This window comes from Heptranchias perlo, chromosome 14 (assembly GCF_035084215.1).
Source record: "Heptranchias perlo isolate sHepPer1 chromosome 14, sHepPer1.hap1, whole genome shotgun sequence".
Lineage (NCBI taxonomy): Eukaryota > Metazoa > Chordata > Chondrichthyes > Hexanchiformes > Hexanchidae > Heptranchias > Heptranchias perlo.
Genome location: NC_090338.1, coordinates 44,219,214 through 44,234,863, shown reverse-complemented (window position 1 = coordinate 44,234,863; position 15,650 = coordinate 44,219,214). Strand labels below are relative to the sequence as shown.

At 41.4% G+C, this 15,650-nt stretch overlaps 1 protein-coding gene across 7 annotated transcripts in view; it reads right to left on the bottom strand.

Annotated features, from left to right (window-relative positions):
- The window catches only part of rnf44 (ring finger protein 44), a 148,585-nt gene that overhangs the window by 87,642 nt on the left and 45,293 nt on the right, over window positions 1–15,650 (bottom strand). Inside the window, exon 2 of one of the 7 annotated variants that reach the window (XM_067996368.1) lies at window positions 15,458–15,510. The exons of 5 other annotated variants lie outside the window; for them this stretch is intronic. The gene's annotated coding sequence lies outside the window, so the exon portion shown is untranslated. Of the gene's footprint in view, window positions 1–9,907; window positions 9,971–15,457; window positions 15,511–15,650 lie in introns of those variants that run through there. One more of the 7 variants, XM_067996369.1, reaches the window with a different exon arrangement.

The window sequence follows — 15,650 nt, the reverse complement described above, 5'->3', positions numbered from 1 at the left end:
ATAATGGGTAGGTACTCACATTGGCAGGATGTGACTAGTGGAGTCCCGCAGAGATCTGTCTTGGGGCCTCAATTATTCACAATATTTATTAACGACTTAGATGAAGACATAGAAAGTCTCATATCTAAGTTTGCCGATGACACAAAGATTGGTGGCATTGTAAGCAGTGTAGATGAAAACATAAAATTGCAAAGCGATATTGATAGATTAGGTGAATGGGCAAAACTGTGGCAAATGGAATTCAATGTAGACAAATGTGAGGTCATCCACTTTGGATCAAAAAAGGATAGAATAGGGTACTTTCTAAATGGTAAAAAGTTAAAAACAGTGGATGTCCAAAGGGACTTAGGGGTTCAGGTATATAGATCATTGAAGTGTCATGAACAGGTGCAGAAAATAATCAATAAGGCTAATGGAATGTTGGCCTTTATATCTAGAGGACTAAAGTACAAGGGGGCAGAAGTTATGCTGCAGCTATACAAAATCCTGGTTAGACCGCACATGGAGTACTGTGAGCAGATCTGGGCACCGCACCTTCGGAAGGACATATTGGCTTTGGAGGGCGTGCAGCGTAGGTTTACTAGAATGATACCCGGACTTCAAAGGTTAAGTTACGAGGAGAGATCACACAAATTGGGGTTGTATTCTCTGAAGTTTCGAAGGTTAAGGGGTGATCTGATCGAAGTTAATAAGATATTAAGGGAAACGGATAGGGTGGATTGAGGGAAACTATTTCCGCTGGTTGGGGATTCGAGGAGTAGGGGGCACAGTCTAAAAATTAGAGCCAGACCTTTCAGGAACGAGATTAGAAAACATTTCTGCACACAAAGGGTGGTCGAAGTGTGGAACTCTCTTCCGCAAACGGCAATTGATACTAGCTCAATTGCTAAATTTAAACCTGAGCTAGATAGCTTTTTGGCAATCAAAGGTATTAAGGGATATGGGCCAAAGGCGGGTATATGGAGTTAGATCACAGATCAGCCATGATCTTATCAAATGGTGGAGCAGGCACGAGGGGCTGAATGGCCTACTCCTGTTCCTATGTTCCTATACTGAAACAAACAAAAAGTACATAATGGACCAAAAAATGCTCACATATTGAATAACCCATAAATTCAGCATGTTACAGATCTGATATCCTGAGTCAAAGGTCAATAGTAGGACTCAATCAATCATGCAAAAAAGATTCAGGTTTCCATGGTCCAATTCATTATCATAGAGGACAAAAGATGATGATGGGCGTTCTATGCTTTTAATTCCACAAGTAAAGCTGATCTCACCTTGAGCAGAAAGGAATGACCAAGTTGTACAGTCCAGCTTCACAAGTGGAAGAACAACCTTATTAAAAAAAATCAAGTCACCCGGTCCAGATGGGATGCATCCTAGGTTGCTGAGGGAAGTAAGGGTGGAAATTGCAGAGGTACTGGCCATAATCTTCCAAACATCCCTAGATACAGGGGTGGTGCCAGAGGATTGGAGAATTGCAAATGTTACACCCTTGTTCAAAAAAGGGTGTAAGGATAAACCCAGTAACTATAGGCCAGTCAGTTTAACCTCAGTGGTGGGGAAACTTTTAGAAATGATAATCCGGGACAGAATTAACAGCCACTTGGACGAGTGTGGATTGATTAGTGAAGGCCAGCAAGGATTTGTTGAAGGCAAATTGTGTTTAACTAACCTGATAGAGATTTTTGATGAGGTAACAGAGAGGGTAGATGAGGACAATGCAGCTGATGTGGTGTATATGGACTTTCAAAAGGCGTTTGATAAAGTGCCGCATGATAGGCTTATCATCAAGATTGTGGCCCATGGAATAAAGGGGGCAGTAGCAACATGGATACAGAATTGGCTAAGGGACAGGAAACAGAGTAGTGGTGAACGGTTGTTTTTCGGACTGGAGAGAGGTATACAGTGATGTTCTCCAGTGGTCAGTGCTGGGACCACTGTTTTTCTTGATATATATTAATGACTTGGACTTGGGTGTACAGGGCACAATTTCAAAATTTGCAGATGACACAAAACTTGCAATGGTAGTAAACAGTGAGGAGGATAGTAATAGACTTCAAGAGGATATAAACAGGCTGGTGGCATGGGCGGACACGTGGCAGATGAAATTTAAAGCAGAAAAATGCGAGGTGATGCATTTTGGTAGGAAGAACTAGGAGAGGCAATATAAACTAGAGGGCACAACTCTAAAAGGGGTACAGGAACAGAGATCTGGGGGTATATGTGCACAAATCGTTGAAGGTGGCAGGGCACGTTGAGAAAGTGGTTAAAAAAGCATATGGGATCCTGGGCTTTATAAATAAAGGCATAGAGTACAAAAGTATGGAAGTCATGATGAACCTTTATAGAACACTGGTTTAGCCACAACTGGAGTATTGTGTCCAGTTCTGAGCACCACACTTCAGGAAAGATGTGAAGGTCTTAGAAAAGGTGCAGAAGAGATTTACTGGAATGATTCCAGGGATGAGGCACTTTAGTTTCGTGGATAGATTGGAGAAGCTGGGGTTGTTCTCCTTGGAACAGAGACGGTTGCAAGGAGATTTGATAGAAGTATTCAAAATGATGAAGGGTCTAGACAGAGTGGAGGCAGATTCAATCATGGCCTTCAAAAGGGAACTGGATAAGTACATGAAAGGAAAAAATTGCAGGGCTACAGGGAAAGGGCAGGGGAGTGGAACTAGCTGGATTGCTCTTGCATAGAGCCAGCGTGGACTTGATGGGCCGAATGGCCTCTTTCCATGCTGTAACCTTTCTATGAAATTTACTCTTGTGCATTTTATGATATTAATTAAAGTGGACCACATATAGTTGAATTTGTGCGTTCAGTTGTCACGGACAGAACACCAAGAAAGGAAGAGAACACAGCACATGTTCCGTGTAGTGTGGGAGGAACAGCTGTTCGAGGGACTTGGGGTGATGATCAGGATTCTGAGAATTGGGTAAAAGATTCTAAATAGTTCAATCTGTGGCATTAAGTCAGTCATATGCCTAAAGTGTTCAGCCATTGCAGGCAGATGTCTGCCGTTAAAAGTAGGTATTATTTTGGCTTTTACATTAGTGTTGTACAAGCGCATTAATTTAAATTAAGTACATTATAGAAGGATTTTGCAGCTTTTTGTTGGGTTATAATTCTAAGTAGGTGGGCCACAGCATTGTCACGTTTACACAGGAATGTTATTCTGAATGTTGCTGCATTTTTGTGAAAGTTTAATTGTCTTGCGGCGGTGGGCAGTTTTATTTTGGACAGTTTTATTTGAGGTTGGTACTGTTTTTTTAAAATCAGAGGTCTATGCTTTGTCTAGCATGCAAGTACTGTACTGGGAGCTTAAAACTAGGTTAACAATGGTTGCCAGGTAGGGATAGTGTGTGGAGCCTGTAGAAATGAGCACAGCTGCTAGGAAAAAGTAGTGCCAGATACAACTTGTTATGCAAATGTTGGTCAATTTAATCAAACATATGTAAGAGCAAAAATTAATCACACTGAATTTTTCCATGTGTAAGACTGAACTGTATGTTGCCACTAACTACCAATAGTTCATTTAGAACATTTAGCAGACATATTAATTCAAATCCATACACCACAATTATGTAGAACCTGGTTAAACAGAAAAGATTAGGCCAGATAAATGAGGCTGCTTTGAACTAAAATTGTATGCGTCAGGCACAGAGAGTAGGAATTCCTTATCCAATCAGAAAAATGTCTTAGATTTAAATGTTATTACCAGACCCATTTACATTTGGGGGGCAGGAACCATAGAACCATCGAACCATAGAAAAGATACAGCACAGAAGGGGGCCATTCGGCCCATTGTGTCCGCATCGGCTCGAAGAACAACCAGGTGCCCATTCTAATTCCACCTTCCAGCACCCGGTCCGTAGCCCTGCAGCTTACAGCACTTTAGGTGCACGTCCAAGTACTTTTTAAAAGAGTTGAGGGTCCCTGCCTCTACCACCAATTCGGACAGCGAATTCCATACACCTACCACCCTCTGGGTAAAAAAGTTTTTCCTCATGTCCCCTCTAAGCCTTCCGCCAATCAGCTTAAATCTATGACCTCTAGTTCTTGAACTCTCCGCTAGGGGAAACAGGTACTTCCTGTCTCCTCTATCTAGGCCCCTCATAATTTTGTACACCTCAATCAAGTCACCCCTCAGCCTCTTCTGCTCCAAGGAAAACAACCCCAACCTATCCAATCTCTCCTCGTAGCTACAATTTTCAAGCCCTGGCAACATTCTTGTAAATCTTCTCTGCACTCTCTTCAGAGCAATTACGTCCTTCCTGTAATGTGGTGACCAGATCTGTGCACAATACTCCAGCTGTGGCCTTACCAGCGTTTTATACAGTTCCATCATTACATCCCTGCTTTTGTATTCTATACCTCGGCTAATAACGTAGAGCATTCCGTATACCTTCTTCACAAACTTATCTACTTGTACTGCCACCTTCAGGGACCTGTGCACATGCACTCCAAGGTCTCTCACTTCCTCTACCCCTCTCAATATATTCCTGTTTACTGCGTATTCCCTTTTACTGTTTGCCCTCCCTAAGTGCATTACCTCACACTTCTCTGGGTTGAACTCCATTTGCCACTTTTCTGCCCACTCCACCAACCCATTGATATCTTCTTGGGGTCTACAGCTATCCTCTTCACTATCAACTTGGGGAAGAACAGGAACAGATATTTTTTGCTCAAGATGAAGGGTGCCAGCATTAGGGAACTGAACATTTGTTTTGACTTTGGTCACCCAATGCCAAGATCAAGCATCCCCAATTAAGGCGCAGCAAGGGCTAGATTCAGAAAAAAAACCTCAGTCTACTCTACATAACTTATCCAAAACAGCTGAATACATTTCAGTGGAAGTTGTGATCAAACCACATAGTGCTCTGGCCAGACAACACCTCGAGTACTGTATCCAGTTCTGGTCATCAAGACACAAGGGGGAGACAGTCAAGCGCTGGAGGCAGTGCAAGGAGGAGCCAAAAGTCTGATCCCTAGTATCAGGGATCTGAGTTATAAGGAAAGAATTGGGCTTTTAATCCTGGAAAGGAGGCACAATGAGGTGATCCTGTAAAGGTATTCAAGATAGTTAAGGGAATGGAAACAATAATCTGGAATACTACTTTAAATTAGACTGTGGGAGTGGGACAGGGAGACACAGGCTCAAATCAGTAATAGATAATTTTAGGGCTGATATCAAGATGTTCTTCATGCAGAGAGTAATCAATGCTTGGAATGGATTGCCAGGCAAAAACCCTGGAAACATTATAGAAACAATTAGTTGCAAAAATGGGGAGACTACAAGGCCTTTTTGGATGGATAAATTACGATGGGCTGAATGGACTTCCTCATCTGCAAGTATCTTGTGATCTCAACTTCATGGTATTCCAGTGTATCTTCGTCCCCAGACCCAATACATTAAAAATCTGACACCATGGAATATTTTGTCAACTTGCCCAATCATAAAGCCAATTTTAGATTGGTGAAAAGTGTAACCATTCAGTATATGAATTGAGCCTACAAAAAACTCAATACTGCATAACGACACTTATATGTAAATACTAGCATAGGTAAATTAGTTTGTTAACGACAATTGCCAGATGTGTCTAGCTGATTTTACTAGTAGTTAGATCAAGCACATGCTGCACTGTCTCCAGAAACAAACTGTCTGAATCTGAACTGTTGATATGTTGTTTTATTGTCTGCCAGGATCAACTTTGATAATATCCACTATTTAATAATAATGATGATCAATAATCTTGCAACCAACAAATATTTAATCTAAAATTGATGGGGAGAATACCCAAGACTGAAACTTTGCCAGATACCATACTTGCAAAAAAAACACAGGAGGAACACTTGCATTTAAATGGAACATTATCATGTCCCTCAGTAATATCCCAAAGCACATCACATACAATAAACTATTTAAGAAAAAAACTGCAGTGACTGTTTTCATGTAAATTTTTCACACAGCAAGATCCCACAACAGCAATAAGGTTAACGATCAGTTAATTTGTCTTTGGTGATCTTATTTGAGAAAGGAATATTGGCCATAGCTCCAGGAAATTACCGTAGGTTCTTTAATGTTCATTTGAACCACAGGCCTCAGTTTAATGTCTTATCCAAAGTACAAAACTGAAACGGTGTTCGTTAATCCAGTTTAAGATCAAAAAGTAGGCAACCAAGTTAAATTCAAGCAAAGAAAAACTCAACTTGGTGTGGGTGCAAATGGTCAAAGTCAATATACTGCCTGGAATGATGATTCATACAATAGTCAGCAACATACAGAAATTATCAATTTTTTTTTTAACAGATGCAAATATTGTTTTACCTGGAGTTACACAGAGAACAAAAAGTATTTCACAAATAACTCCTAATACCACTTTGTGAAACATTGGTGTAACTCACTGTCACTGTGAGGACATTTTCTGGTAATCAAAGCTTTAAATACTCATGCAGAAGCTCGTGACCACAAAGACCCACGTTTCAGAATGATCCCATTTCCATAAATGTACAACTCTTTTAATCAATTTACACCAAAGGGCAATGTTGGGATACTAATATATGAAGCCACTGGTACATGATCCAAATGTGTACTGGCACCATTTCCACACAAGGACTATATTACTGCAACTGGCTTAAGGACATACTACTGCAAGCTTATTGAACTGTGATGAGACATTAGCTTACTTAAATCAGAGTTTGAAAAATGCCTCCCTGTCCTCAAATAGTTATCATTCATTTGCAGAATTGATGACATGGAAGCATAGCCAGGACTAGAAGGTAATTGTGAATGAAAGAACTTGCTTTTATATAACGCCTTTCATGACCTCAGGACATACAGAAATGCTTTACAGCCAATGAAGTACTTTTGAAATGAAGTCACTGTTGTAGTGTAGGGAAATGCGACAGCTGATTTGTACAGCAAGGTTCCACAAACAGCAAAGAGATAATGACCAGGTCATCTGTATTAGATGTTGGTTGAGAGATAAATAATGGTCAGAACACCGGGAGAACTTCCCTGCTCTTCTTCGAATAGTGCCATGGGATCTTTTACATCCACCTGAGAGAGCAGACATTTAAAGTCTCATCTGAAAGACAGCACTTCAGTACTGCACTGAAGGGTTAGGCTAGATTATGGGCTCAAGACTCTGGAGTGGGACTTGAATCCATGACCTTTTGACTCACAAGTGAGAGTAGTACCAGAGCCAGAGCTCATGGTGTAGAGAATCTTGAGCACAAATCTGTATCCATCACTTCACAGTACAGTGCATTACAGCATCCTACATATAAGTGTTTCCTACATCACAACAGTGACTACATTTCAAAAATACTTAATTGGTTGTAAAACGCTTTGGGACATCCTGAGGTTGTGAAACACGCTATATAAATACAAGTCTTTCCTCTTCAGCCACTGTGACGTCCCTCAATATCTAAGCATCATTTCAAATTGTAAACTAACTTACCTGATTAAGTTTATGTTTTACAAACCAATGTTTATAAAATTGCTCCCCTCCTGCCCCTTTCTCTCTCTCTCACACACACACTCCTCTAGCTGTCAGGAAACTTAAAATATGTTTCCACAATATTTGTAAACAATGCAACATATACGTTTTTTTAAAAAATCAAACCACCACAATCTGTTACAATCTATTCAAGCTCAATCTACATGTTCCCTTGTCTAATGATTTATCAAAAACTTAATTGAGTGCACTAAAAAATAAATTGTTGTTGCAAAAGATTCAGTTATTTAAAGCCCCCCCCCCTCCCCCATTCCATGTCTGAAGTTGGCTGGCTATCTTTTCCTAGGTTTGCATCAAAGTTGCTCTGTAACTGGTTGCTAAGAGGTACACATCCAAAACTGAGGGTTTTGCATTTGGTCTGCTCTTCAACCTCATGGCTGAGGTGCATCCCACCACCAAATGATATACAGCAGAATGAAGTACTGTACTATAAGTGAACTGAAATAAAATATGAAAATCATTTTTTCACATTACTTGCTATGGTGTCCATGTTTTAAACAGATTTGTAAGATAGGCACAAATTAAGTCATTACCATTTTAAATGAACTGGAATTAGATAATTCTACATTTACTTGCTATAGCATTGTGAAGCAAGTCTTAACTGTTATACTGTCATCCTATTCCAGTGAAGTTTTCTAATGGTTCTACCAACCAGAAAACAAAGAAGTTTGGCTGAGTTAGTAGTTCTGCTCCTAATTATATGCGTTTAAGTACAAGGCATTTTGCAAGTAATACTATTGAACACTTTCGTCAATGGATTGTTGTTATAATGTGTTCAAAGTCTTATGTGCAATGTACCTAGACAGATATAATTAGGATCAGAAATTCAAACTCAACCAAAGCTTCTCTTTCATTTCTAATTGCCAGGATCATCCGTAAACAGCATACCTTATGATTTGTGTTTCACTAAACTATCTTGCAGAGCTGAATCCGACTGCTGGCTGAGTTCTGTCATGCCAGCAGAGTTCTGACCAGCAGAAAAAAAACTATCAACAAGGAGAAGGATCTCCAACATCTCTGTTGGAGAAGGCTTCTATGGAGGAGTCAGGCTTGCATAAGGTGGAAACTAGAGGGGTAAATAACTGCACAGGTGTATGCAGGACATTCGCATCCAAATCAGAAATAAGTGTCAGGATTTTGTGGAACTATAAGGAACCTATATAAAACAAATCATACTTTAAAGTTCCATTACTATTGAATACCATTTATAATACATCTACTGAGAGCCCACCTCAAAACGATGACAAATCCAGAGAGATGTTTGAATCTGACAAATGGGTTGGAAGACAAGACAAGGGGAGCATTTGGCTGACACTGGGGTTGTGCGAGAAGGCCATATGCTGCAATCTGATGCCCAGAATAAAACCTTTTGTGTATCAGATTAAGTTTTCAATTTGTATCTCAATTCAATTTGGAAATTTAGAAAGTCGCGAACTTACTGTAGGTAAACTTCCCAGTTGTGACCGTGATATATTTTTGTTTTAATATCCAGCAGTCGGAAAGGAGAAAGAGTACACAATGTAACCATTTAAAAACATGGGTTTTTACTCTGCCGAGCGTAACAGCGATAATGATCGTTCAAAGCTGCTGCACTTGGAGAACCAGCTCACAACTAGCACATTCTGTAGCAACGACCAAAGCAAAAAGAGAGAGGGGGTCGCCCGGCTCCCAGCGACCGTCCCCAGGTGGTTTGGTATAAAACCCAGTGTACAATACGAGAATGCAAGTGGAGCAGCGATTCGGGGCCGCGCCGCCAGGGCACCACGTGCTCGCAGCCAAACAAAGCAACAATGAATCTCCGGAAAGAAAAGGAGCAAAGCCGAGCCGAACCTGGCACAAGCGAGCCAGTCCGAGCCCAGCCCAGCCAACGATCCCAACTGTCTCACCGGGCACGGGGGAGGGGGTAATAAACGGGACCATTCCTTGGGGGGGGGGGGGGAAGAGAGGCAAATGTGAATCCATTAACCGCCCCCGAATCCGAACAATAGGATCAAAATAACAAAAAAAAGAGGGGAGCCGGACCCCCCAGTTCAGTTAAACAGCTCTCCCCCCCCCCCCCCACCCTCTCTCTCTCTCCCCCCCCCCCCCACCCTGGGGTGGGTGGTGAGCAGGGCTTTTTTAATCGGGATCCCAACCCAGGCTTTTTTTTTCTGAAGAGTGACAGAGATCCCAGGAATGGGGGGAAGCGAACCCCATTAACTGGATTCAATTTCAGTTCAACCGCGCTCTATCCGTCTAAAGCCAGCGCCGCAGATCAATAAATCAATCAATATATAAACCATCACAATAACACCCCCCCCCTCCCCTCCCCTCTCCCCGGAGGTCAGCGCTGGTAAGCCCCGGGTCGATGGTAAGTTTGAAGGAGCCGCGCTGTTACCTGCTGTTACTGATCAGGAAGAGCCGCTCCAGCTGAAACAATGTATCGAGGTCAATGTATCCAACCCCGCGCTCACTCACTCACTCACTCACTGCCTCCTTCCCCTCCCCTCCCCTCCCTCAGCCGCCTCTGTGATCCTTTCTTTTCCCCTCTGGTCCGCAAGATCTCGCCTTGCCTCCTACCGACTTGGCTCGGTGTGGGTTTTATTTGGGGTTTTTTTTTTGCAAGCTCCGTTTCTCCTCCCGCTGTCGCTAAGTTTGTGATTAAACTCCCGGCTCCGAACGGCACAACCTTAAAAAGTTTGATTCACAACATTCGGGGGCGAGCGCGCTCCCGCCGCGCGTTCACGGAGCTCAGCCTCGTGTTATACAGGAGAGTCGGTCACATACAAACAGCCCCCTGAGCAAGTCAGACACACAAAATTATTAGGGGAGCAGATTCAGCCACGTTACACTTAAAAGTCTATCCCTCCAGTTCCTTATACCAACATTCTCAGGATTTTTGAACAAAGTGCCTCATTGAGGTCATGATCCTATTGTTTTGGTTTGTGTTGCTGCCTCCTAACTTTTTACACAAAAGCAGTATGGTCTTCACGAAAGTGGCAAATCTTTTTTGTTTAAAGAGAGAAAAGAGACATGTTTTTGTTATAATTAAATCCAGGAAGTAAGTTTTCAAATACAATTTACATTCTCTAGGTGTGTATTTGTAAACAAATGAAAAATATTTGCTGAGATCCTTTTTTCTATAAAGATGGTGCTCCTTTAAAGCACCAAGGCACCGTTTTCTTCTAATTTTCCTTGCCAATTTTCTCCTCATCATTCATGATGCCCTAGTCTCCTTGCTGGCTATCGTTCCATGGGCACCAGGTGTCCCCCAAATGGCTATTATTCATGTGCTAGTGTCAGGAGGTTATTCAACTGAAGGGCAACACAACCAAGCTCAATCTCCTGATATCAACATGTGCACAACCAGGAGTGGGGACCCCAGTCAATCCCAATTGTGGCACCTTCAGCAACCTCCCAGCAAAGGTAAGATGACTCGGTACAGGCTGGGAATCAAATCTGGAACCTTCTTGGTGTATGGCTCAGCTATTCAATGCACAAATTCACGGAACCACCAGAGAGATCAGAGCCAAAGTTTAACCACTTACAGCAAAGGGTTTTTCCAAGGCCATCCATCTCCTCGCCCCTCAAATAAAAACACTATTGTGTTGTGCCTAGTCACGAGAGAGGAATTGTCCAGTCCATGGACATAGTCAATGCTGATTTTTGATCAACTGAATATGAGGTGCAAAACAAAAGACCGAAAAGTAATTTCCGCCCCAGACCTCCAGGAAAGAACAAGAACTCCTCCTCCCCCATTTCCCCTGCATCCTCACTCCCTTGAGGAAGGCTAAGTGGAGACATCAGATGAAACTGGGATTCTAGCTCATGCCTCTAAACATCTTTCGGATGAGACATTAAACCGAGGCTCCATCTGCCTTCTCAGGTGGACGTAAAAGATCTCATGGAATTATTTTGAAGAAGAACAGGCGAGTTGTCCCCGGTGTCTTGGCTAACATTTATTCCTTAACCAATACCGCGAAGACAGATTTTCTGGTCATTATCACATTGCTGTTTGTGGGAGCTTGCTGTGCGCAAATTGATTGCTGCATTTCCTACATTACAACAGTGAGTACACTTCAAAAAGTACTTTGTTGATTGTAAAGCGCTTTGGGGCATCCTGAGGTCGTGAAAGGCGCTATATAAATGCAAGTCTTGAATTCAGAATACAATACCATATTGCTGTAGTTACTAGATTGCCCCAACATTTGAAAGATTTGATTTACAATGTAGTCCAGGAAAGGTTTAAAACAGTTCAAAATATTACTAGATTATCTGATAAAAGCAGAAGTGGTTGATCAGGATTATAAGTAATGGTATGGACACAGATCAAAAAAAATCTTGTACTTTTTCTTTCCCAGCTCCACAGGAGGGTGGGGGTGAAGAAGCTTTATTTTTGTAAAACCTTTAGGAGATTTATCTAAAAGTGCAAGATTTTCAAAAATGATGTGGGTTTTAAACAAGTGAAAAGGAATCATTTCAGTCCATTTCTTGGTTCTTTAGCTTTTGATTAAATTAGTGAAAATATCAGATGTTAAGTATTTAGTGCAGAACATTTGATTATAGCACATTCATATTAAGTCAGCTTTGACCTGTAATTGGTTTTTCAGCTATAAAAAGTGTGTAAGATTACGTTAAATTGATTGCAGAGATTCACAATATTAACTGTATACAGCAACTGTATACAAGAATAAAGATACATTCTACAAATATAAATGAACACATTTGTACATGGACTTGAGCAGTGCCCCTTTTTATACCTGCACACTCATAGACCACCAAAGCACACCTACTCCATCCATCCCTTTGACTACACCAACTGTTAACCAAATATTAACCAAATATTAACTAGACATTATTCTGGGTTCTTTTTTTCCTAATACTAAACACAAAGCAAACAGCAAAAAATACACAACTGCAAATACATATGCATTCACAGCAATTCAGACCATTAATGTCTAAATAAGAAATGGGAAAAATACAGTGCAAGATAAATAGATACTAGTTAATGAATTAGTGCACAGGCATAGCACTGACAATTAACGTAAAAAAATACTGCAAAGTTGTAACATTAGCTACACATTTGGTATCAAATTAAAAGGTATCCTACATTTACTGTAAACACGTTCTCCACAGTTATTGTGTGCAGGTGACAAAGTGCAGCTTATTCAAGCCATTACAATAGATGTATCTCCACTTATCTGGACTGCACAGTTTATCAGTTCTGTCTTGTAAAAAGATACTGTTTCTCACTCTCTTCCACTGCATCACCCTTAAATTTAGAGCCCACAAAATCTTTATTTGACATGTATTAATTACAAAAGTAACGCAGAAAGAGGTTGAGTTTTTAATAGTTTGTAATGATGCCAATATTTCCAATGATTCTAACAATTAATTATTTTCACAGCTGAATGAAAGATAGTTATGCAATAAAATTTGCATGAACAAACTGTCAAAACCCTATATTTCTGTAATTATTAACATACTTTTAAATTCATTTTACCATTAATAAACATGTACCTGATTTTTGAATTCATATATTCTATTGATCAAAGAGATTAATTCAATAAAGAGAAAAATTATATTACTAGAAATACAGAAACACTTCCTGGTCAAATGGATACTCAGCTATTACTGAGTATCCATTATTTATCATATTCACTGAGCCCTAGTCCCTTTTGGTTATACTTTTCTCCCCACTGATAAGTATGCCAACTAGCAAATAATTTTTAAAAAATTGTTCCATGGCTTGATGACAAGTTCAGTTGATTTAACTTATTAAAATGTTACAATCCATTAACCTTTTATATTAATTGCTGAAGTCCCAATCAAAATGTACTGTCACAGCCTTATATTTCAGATATACTACATCATCTACACACACACAACCACTACAACAACAACAACCACCATTTATATAACCAAGATGTCAGCCTTGGCTCAGTGGTAGCACTCTCGCCTGAGTCAGAGGCTGGCTGAGTCAGGTTGAAGCCCCACTCCAGAGATTTGAGCACATAATCTAGAATGACACTTCAGTGAAGTACTGAGGGACTGCTTTACTGTTGGAGGTGCCATCTTTCGGATGAGATGTTAAACCGAGGCCCTGTCTGCTCTCAGGTGGACGTAAAAGATCCCATGGCACTATTCAAAGAAGGGCAGGAGAATTCTCCCAGTGTACTGGCCAATATTTATCCCTAAACCAATGTCACTTGAAACAGATTGTCTGTCATTTATTTCAGTACTCTTTGGGGGACCTTGATGTGTGCAAATTGGCTGCTGACCTTCCTTACACTATAACAATGACTACATTTCAAAAAGTACTTCATTGGCTGTAAAGCACATTGAGACATCCTGTGGTGGAGTAAGTGGCTATGTAAATGCAACTTCTTTCTTTATAGCCTCTTCAATGTAGAAAAACATCCCAAGTGCTTTACAGAGACATAATAGAAAAATGGATGCCAAGCCAAAGGAGAATTAAGACAGGTGACAAAAAGCTTGGTCAAAGAGCTTGGGTTTTAAAAAGGATCTTAAAAGGAGGAGAGGGGGGTGGAGAGATGGAGGGGTATAAGGAGGGAATTCCAGAGAGGGGGGCCTAGATAGCTGAAGGCATGTACATGAAGAGGGGAAGTGGAGGGTGGGGAGGGAGAATGAAATGCACAAGAGGGCAGTCTAAGAAGAAAGGAGAGTTTGAGTGAGGTTGCAGTTATAGTGTTGGAGCTGTTTACAGAGATAGGAAGGGCAAGGCCATGGAGGGATTTAAACACAAGGATGAGAATTTTAAATTTCAAGCACTGAGGGAACCAGGAGCCAATGTAGGTCAGCAAAAAACAGGGGTGATGGCCAAGTGGGACCTTTTGCGGAATAAGATGCAGACAGCAGAATTTTGGATAAGCTGAAGTTTATGGGGGATGGGAAGCTGTCCAGGACAGCATTGAAAAAGTTGAATCCGGAGGTAACAAAAGCATGGATAATGATTTCTGCAGCAGAGAGGCTGAGGCAGGGGCAGAGATGAGAGATGTCATTGCGATGGAAGGAGGCAGTCTTTGCGATGGAGAGGATATAGGGTCGTATAGGATGCCGAGGTTGTAAACATCCAGAGGTGATGGTGTGGAGGCGGAAAGCAAGTTATTGATAGAGATGCTCTGGCTACAATCGAATAGTTAAGAGTGAAACCGTGAGGGCAGTTCTACTGAGCAGGACCAGAGGAGAGGTGATGGGGGAGAATGGTCTGGTCGACCGTGTCAAAGGCTATAGATTGAGAACAAGCAGAAGTGATAATGCACCACGGTCACAGAGAATGTTTTTCATGACTTTGATCATGGTTGTTTTGGGAGGCGTGGATACCTGACAGGAGGGATTCAAACAGGGAATTGCAGGAAAGATGGTCACAAATTTGAGAAACAAGAATACGTTCAAAGACTTTGGAGAGATAAGGGAGTTTAGAGAGGAGGGCAATAACTTGCAAGACCAGAGGAGTTGAGGGTGGGTTTTTTCTCGGTGGGGGGGGGGGGGGGTGATGATGGCAGTTTTGAAAGAGGGACAGTACCCATGGAGAAGGAAAATTTACAGTACTAGATAGCACAGGAACTAAGAAGGGAAATTGGGTGGTCAGCAGTTTAGTGGGAACAGGGTCAAGGAAGTGAGAATGGAGTTAAGGGAACAGGAGGTGGGTCCCATGGATGTGATGAGCTTGGATAGGGCGCAAGGGGAGACTGGAGAGAACCTAAAGACAGATAGGGTTTCAGGGCTAGGGTAGGGGGTGTCTGGGCTTTGTGGGCAAAGGAAAGGGGTGGAAGCGGTAGAGGCAGCTGAATGGATGATCTCTATCTTGGTGAGGAAGAAATCCATGAGCTCCTTGCACTTGTTGTTAGAGTTGAGGACATTCACTAATTCATGGCATGCTCAGATATACAACTAAGTCCCTAAACAATACTGCAGTCACTCAAACCTGTATACGACATTCTCTCTGGACTTCACACCAGCTCACGGAACTTCAGGAAGCTTTTAGGATTTAAAAAAAAACTATTAGGATTAAAATCTATCATTTCCTTCTCACTTTATAAATTATTTTTTCCCCTCTAAGTCCCCTGATCCACTTTTCACCAGCTGTACCAGAGGGGCAGGCTACCTGCTCCCAAACC